This window comes from Crocodylus porosus, unplaced genomic scaffold, assembly GCF_001723895.1.
Source record: "Crocodylus porosus isolate Cpor-Errol unplaced genomic scaffold, CroPor_comp1, whole genome shotgun sequence".
Lineage (NCBI taxonomy): Eukaryota > Metazoa > Chordata > Crocodylia > Crocodylidae > Crocodylus > Crocodylus porosus.
Window position 1 is genome coordinate 16,296,187 of NW_017728911.1, and position 6,692 is coordinate 16,302,878.

The following is a 6,692-nucleotide window of genomic DNA, read 5'->3' on the forward strand; positions in this document are numbered from 1 at the left end:
TCCCAGACCGCTTGCTGGTTTAAATTAAATCAGACTCTCCAACATCCCAGCATGCTCTCTGGGCTGGGCAGGGCCGGGCTCTGCTCCACAACAGGGTTGGCACCCCCCCTGTGCTCCTGGCTGCAGGTTTGGCATCTGCCTGGCTTCTGCCCCCCCACTCCACTCTCTGCTAAGCAGGCATTTGTCCCTCACAGAGGCATCTCATCAGTAGCTAGTAGACCACATACTGGCAGCTGGTAATGTCCCTCCATTGTTTTCTTACTGGGGTGATAAACACTCAGTTAGGGGTGACAAACATTTCCTCCTGGGCTGTTCAGGAGCAGCAAGGGGAACCCCTCCCTAATCACAGCATCCTGCCAGGGCCTGGACATACCCCCTGCCCCCAGCTCAGCTCTATATAAGGGAAGGGAGCTCTAGCGGCGCCCCCCAACTTTCTAGCCCGAGCCACTGTGGGCATATGTCTAAATTTCCTCAGCCCAGAGAGAATGTTTGTCCAGTTACAAAACAGTTCAGCCTAGCCAGGTTAAACTAACTTGCAAAGATTGAATTGATTCAGACTCAGGTTTTTTGAATGTCTATCCTTAACCCTGCTGATTCAGTGACTGCCTCATCTCACAACTTCTGTGATGACAATTCTTTCCACAGCCAAGCAGCTTGTCTGAAGTATGCTCTACTGCTGCCAGGGTTCAAAATATGGGGGGGTGTAGCAGGGAACCCTAGCCCTGTCACTAGAAAGCAGGCCTGCCCCTTTAAGGCCCGAACCTTCTGAGCCTGGAGAACTGGTGCAGAAGAGGTTAATAGCTGGGCCAGGGCAACTACTCAGCTGACCGGAAGGGGCAGGACTATAAGAACCCAGGGCAGAACAGCTGTAGGGGGGCAGGCAGGTGAAGGGGAGGGATTGCGTCCTAAAGCTCCAGGGAGAGGCTTGATGAGCGGTTCAAAAGTTGGAAGGGGGGACCATGGAAACCCTGAGAGACAGCAGACCCCCCGGAAGCCAACGGATGGGATCCAAAACATGAACCTGGCGTAAATGTAAGGTGATATGATCACATTTTTTTTATTATTATGATTTTATTGAGGCACACTGATGGGACTGTTCATATTTCTTTTTGGTTATTTAGAACTGGTGGTTTGGGAGAAGCTATTAGTGGATGGAGGAGGCCTCATTTTGGGGACCCTCAATGGAGTGGGTACCCCAGTGCCAGTGAGGGCACAGCTTTTGGGGGCACAGACCCCAACACCCAGAAGGGTGCAGCTTTTGGAGGCAGACTCTGGCGCCAGTGAGGGTGCAGCTTTTGGGGGACATGAACCCCAGTACTTGAAGGACTATTTAAAAAAGCCAGGGAGGTCTGGTGCACTGCAGTGCAGTTATATTTTGTCTTTTGGGGTTTTTTGTTTGGACTGACAGAGGTGGGTTCGGGGTTGCACCTGGGTTTTGGGCCCATGACCCTCTGGTTGTAGGTCTGGCTCCCGTGCCTCTGGGCTAGGGAGTGCCGGGTTCCATAAAGGAGCAGGAAAGGGGGACATGAGCCTCCAGGCACTGGAAGGGAAAAAAAAAGCTAGAGCCTCGGAGTCAATCCCTGTTTAGTGGGTTCGGACGGGGAAGCCTAGCCAGAGTAAACGGGTCAAGCCATAATGGGAGAGACTCCAACATACCCAAAAGAATAGGCAGTCTCCCGCTCGAAAAAATAATATTCCATCAAGATGTGGCAGGAGAGATTAGGGTGGGACAGAAGAATTACAAAGCAGGCCCCATGGGCGCCCCACATAAGGCGCGGCTAACCAGAAAGATGGCACCGGGGAGAGCGACCTGTTACAAGGGGGCTCAGAGGAGGTCTCGGCTGAACCCCCCCATAAGAAATGAGAGCCACCCCTCATAAGAGATAAGAGCCCCCAGCCCACCCTGCACCTTTCTAAGCAGCTCAGGTGGCAATGGTGGCTCCTTCCAGCATCTGGCTGCCACTGCTGAAGACCCACAAAGAGTCTGAGTGTAATTCAAAACCTGACTATTACTGTTCTGTCTTTCCTATTTGAAAAATCAGATGTATTTCAGTCTAGTTGGATCTCAGGTCAACTCAGCAGTGCTCTGTTGTGATGTTACTGCCAGTTTAGTCATCAAGAACTCTTTTTCAAGCTGCTAGTTTCCTAGCACCTGACCCAAGAAGTCTATGGACCAACAAGATGTAAAGCACTGCTGGACCTGGTCCTGGCTAAAAGGGATGATCTAGTCAGCAACCTAAGAATCAAAGGAAAGCTGGGAGACAGTGACCATGAGCTGATCACCTTTACTATCCATTGCAATGCTGGGAAGTCAGTCAGCAATGCAGAAGTCTTCAACTTTAGGAAAGCTGACTTTGATAAGCTCACGAGGCTTATTGTTGAGGATCTAAGTCATCATAACTCAACAGGGAGAGGACTCCAAGACAAGTGGTCACTCCTTAAGGGAGCATGTGGCAGGGCACCAGTGATGCCTGACACTTTAAGGGCTAGATCAAGCAGCCAGCAGGTATTTGATTACAGTGGCCATTTTAGAACTCTGGCCACCTATATAAACAAAAGCCGTTTGCTGCTGGGGACAGGCAAGAAACATTGCCTGACTGAGCTGCTGCATGGGAACATCTTGCAGGTAGGAGCAGGAGTCTCTGGTCCTGGGCATGACCTAAAACTGCACCATGCCAGGAGTGGGTGGTCTAGTGGGGCTCCCAGTGGTGCGGGAACCCCAGAAAAATGCCAGGCCAGTTACTACCCCATTGAAAGTCAAGTAGAGGTGCCTTAACCCCAGCCCTCACCTGTGGGTGGGTTATATGATCCATCTAACTCGGGTAAGCTTCTTGAAATGCCTGAGCCTGCTGGGGTGAGTGACCCTGACAGGCCAGGCATGGTTTGTGAAGCACCCTAGCTGGGAATGGGGAACCCCAATCCTTGAGTGCAGGCAGGTGGCTTAGACCTAACCCAAGGGACCCGACTGGTAGATGCTGGGGTCAGGACTCATATGGGGGCAAATGGGCCAGGAGCCCACTGCAAGGAATGCCCATATAAAGCAGAGAAGCTCAGGGTTCTGACTGGCCTGAGATGGGACCAGGGCTTAAAGGGAAGTCAAAGGTCCCAGGGAAGGGGCCACAGCTAATGGGCGAAGGGGACAGCTGAGTTAGCAGCCTGAGATGCCATCTGTGAGGCGCCCATGGGGCCTGCTTTGGGCCATGATGTGGGGTGGAACAAAGCCTCAGATAGCACCCAGAATATCGGGGTGTATTATGGACAGACTCCCGCCTACTTATCACATCAATATTATTACATCAAGGCATGACAGAAAAGTGAGATGGGGGCAGGCCAGTGCTTGCACCAGACATGAAAGCCTGCCCCTGTCACACAACAATCCTGAAAGCACAAGGGATATCCATCCCAACTCAGAGGAAAGTTAGCAAAAGGGCACAGCAACCCCCTTGGCTCAGAAGGAAGCTCATGGACCTCCTACACCAAAAAAAAAAGAGGCTTATAAAGGATGGAAGATAGGAATCACTACAAAGGAGGAGTATTCTGCACTGGTCCATACCTGTAGGGAGCGAACCAGGAAAGCCAAGGCTGCAACCCAACTCCATCTGGCTACATGCATCAAGGACAATAAAAAGTCCTTTTTCAGATAGGTGGAGAGTCGCAAGAAAAGCAAGGGTAATACTGAACCCCTGCTAAACCAAATGGGACAGCTAACAGCTGACACCCATGAAAAAGTCAACCTGTTTAGTGGGTACTTTGCATTGGTTTTTCATGGACCCAAAGGGACTGCCCTGCCTAGCATAATGTGGGATGGCCAGAGTGAGGGTGACAAGCATCAGTATAGACCTTGTAAAGGAATACCTTGAGAAGCTGGACACCTTCAAGTCATCTGGTCCTGACAGATTGCACCCCAGAGTACTTAAGGAGCTGGCAGGCATCATAGTCCAGCCACTGGCAAAGATATTCAAAAACTAGTGGCGCTCAGGTGAAGTACCTAAAGATTGGAAGAAGGCCAATGTGGTGCCCATCTTCAAGAAAGGGAGGAACCTAGATCCGGGGAAGTACAGGCCAATCAGTTTGACCTCAATCCCTGGAAAGATGCTGGAAAAAATTATCAAAGAGACCATTCTCGACAAGCTGGCTGATAGCAACATCCTGAGGGGTAGCCAGCAAGGGTTTGTTGCAGTTAGGTCTTGCCTGACCAGTCTCATCTCCTCCTATGACCAGGTGACATGTCACCGGACAAGGGAAAAGAGATTGATATCATATATCTGGACTTTAAAAAAGCCTTTTATCTGGTGTCCCATGATCTCCTCATGGAAAAAATTGGCCAGCTATGGCCTCGGCTACCTCACAGTTGATGATGGCTAGGGAATTGGCTCCGAGGCCAGACCCAGAAAGTGGTAGTCAATGGAAGTGAATCATTATGGCGCTCCATGACCAGTGGTGTCCCCTAAGGCTCCATCCTTGGACTTGTTCTCTTTAACGTCTTTATCAATTATGTGGATACTGGTATCAGAAGTGGACTGGCCAAGTTTGCTAATGAGATTAAATTTTGGGATAGAGCGTCCATACCTGAGGATAGGCTGGTGATCCAGACTGACTTGGATAGGCTTAGAAAGTGGGTGGATGACATTCAATGCCAACAAATACAATGTACTCCACCTTGTGGAAAAAAACCCTGCCATACGCTTATAGGCTCAGCAGTGCTACGTTCGCTAGCACCAAAGCCAAAAGAGACTTGGGGGTCATGATTGACCACAAGGTGAACATGAGCCACCAATGCCACTTGATGTCACAGCTGGTAAAGCAAACAAAACTGTGGCTTGCATCCATAGATGCTTCTCAAGTAAATCTCAGGATGTCATCCTCCCGCTGTACTCGGCCTTGGGGAGGCTGCAGCTGGAGTACTGCATCCAATTCTGGGCTCCACAGTTGAAGAATGATGTGGAGAAGCTTGAGAGAATCCAGCGGAGAGCTACACACATGATTGGAGGGCAAGAGAATAGACCTTATGAAGAGAGGCTGAGAGCCGTGAAACTCTTCAGCTTGGAAAAGCGCAGGCTCAGCAGTGATCTGGTGGCAGCCTTTAAGTACATAAGCAGTGTGCATCAGGATCTGTGGGAATGCCTGTTCACCAGAGCACCCCAAGGGATGACAAGGTCCAATGGTCACAAACTCCTGCAAGACCATTTCAGGCTGGACATAAGGAAAAATGTCTTTACTGTCCGAATCCCCAAGGCCTGGAATAGGCTCCCTCCAAAGGTGGTGCAAGCACCTACTCTAGACTCTTTTAAGAAACGTTTGAATGCTTATCTTGCTATGATCCTTTGACCCTAGCTGACTTCCTGCCCCTGGGGCAGGGGGCTGGACTCAATGATCTTCTGAGGTCCCTTCCAGCCCTAATGTCTATGAAATCTATTTGGCAAATCTAGAGCAGCCCTAGGCCACTGGATGGACTCAGAAAATAAGGGGAAAAAAGCACCTTTTCCCTTCTTTTCTTTGTGGTCAATGTGTATGTCCCAGGATTTAATCCCTAATTTGAGGTGTATTTAGGAAGCTCCTATGCTGTCTTGTTATACAATAAAAAGACTGGTTAGAATTACTGCTACATTCAATCAAAATGACAAAACTTTCTTAGTAGAACTGTGGCTACAAAAATGCAAGGGAAATTAGCCCGTCCTGGATTTTTTCCTTGAAACCAGTAGAGAGAGAGAAGAAGCCATTGGGGTTACACTGACAAAAATATCAACATATGGAATTAAGTTACAAGTCCCAGGATTTTCATTGTCAGTCCCAGGAATAACACCTGCAAAATAAAGCTTTTTTCATAGAAAGATATTGTTTGGCATGCTACAAAAATAGTTTCCTCTGATGTGAATTGCCTTGCACTCATTTACACTAATTGTAATGATGTTAAGCCTTGCTCAGTAATTTCCCTTTTTCTCTTAAGTTTGGCTACTGAAGCTTGTCATGATAATACCTAATATTGACTAATCTACATAATTTTATATCCATAAGCGGGACCTAAGATTTTAAAATGGTACAGATGCAGATGGTATGGTGTGTCATTACACACAACACATATTTTCTCTAGATAAAAGAAACTAGAAGCTTTACTAATATGTTACAGGTTGAGTACTATATTTTTTAGTTTAAGGTCAAAGCAAAAACAAATACAACTTTATTGGAATGTTCATTAATTTGTTAGATTTATATATTACATTAAAAAACACAATAAGCTATGCAAAAGAAGTCAAAAGATGTTGTTTCTCTAGTCCTGCAGTCATTATAGTTAAATGTACCTCTTTTATTCAGATTTGTAAAACAAAATCTAGTCTTTTTGAGTGTCTTGACAGTGCCTCCACTACTTTACTGTCAGTCATTTCTACACCTGAGTTAATATTACCATGCCTGAGTTAAGGTTTTGAGCTAGAGCTAAAAATAGTCTGCAGAGCTGTGAAATAGGAGAGAGACATTATAAGGAATGACTAACAAAATTAGAGAAGAAGGGATAGTTTGAACTGTAGAACATCAAGACCAGCTGTTAAAAAGGAGAGAGGGTTGTTAACACCTGTGGAATGAAGAAAGATCAGCAGGAATCTGGTAGATTATAAAGAGCTATGAAGTCAATTGGCTGTCTCAGTGCTACCTAAATAGAAATACTGCTGCCCAGTCAATTGGTTTTAAACTTTCAG

General features: G+C 47.4%; 1 long non-coding RNA gene across 1 annotated transcript in view; it reads left to right on the forward strand.

The window, feature by feature from the left end:
- The first annotated feature begins 3,820 nt into the window (after nt 1-3,820).
- LOC109309260 overlaps nt 3,821-6,692 on the forward strand; it is a 7,707-nt gene continuing 4,835 nt past the window's right edge. The window contains exons 1-2 of the long non-coding RNA XR_002100862.1: nt 3,821-3,832; nt 6,050-6,052. This is a non-coding gene — a long non-coding RNA (uncharacterized LOC109309260). The remainder of the gene's footprint in view (nt 3,833-6,049; nt 6,053-6,692) is intronic.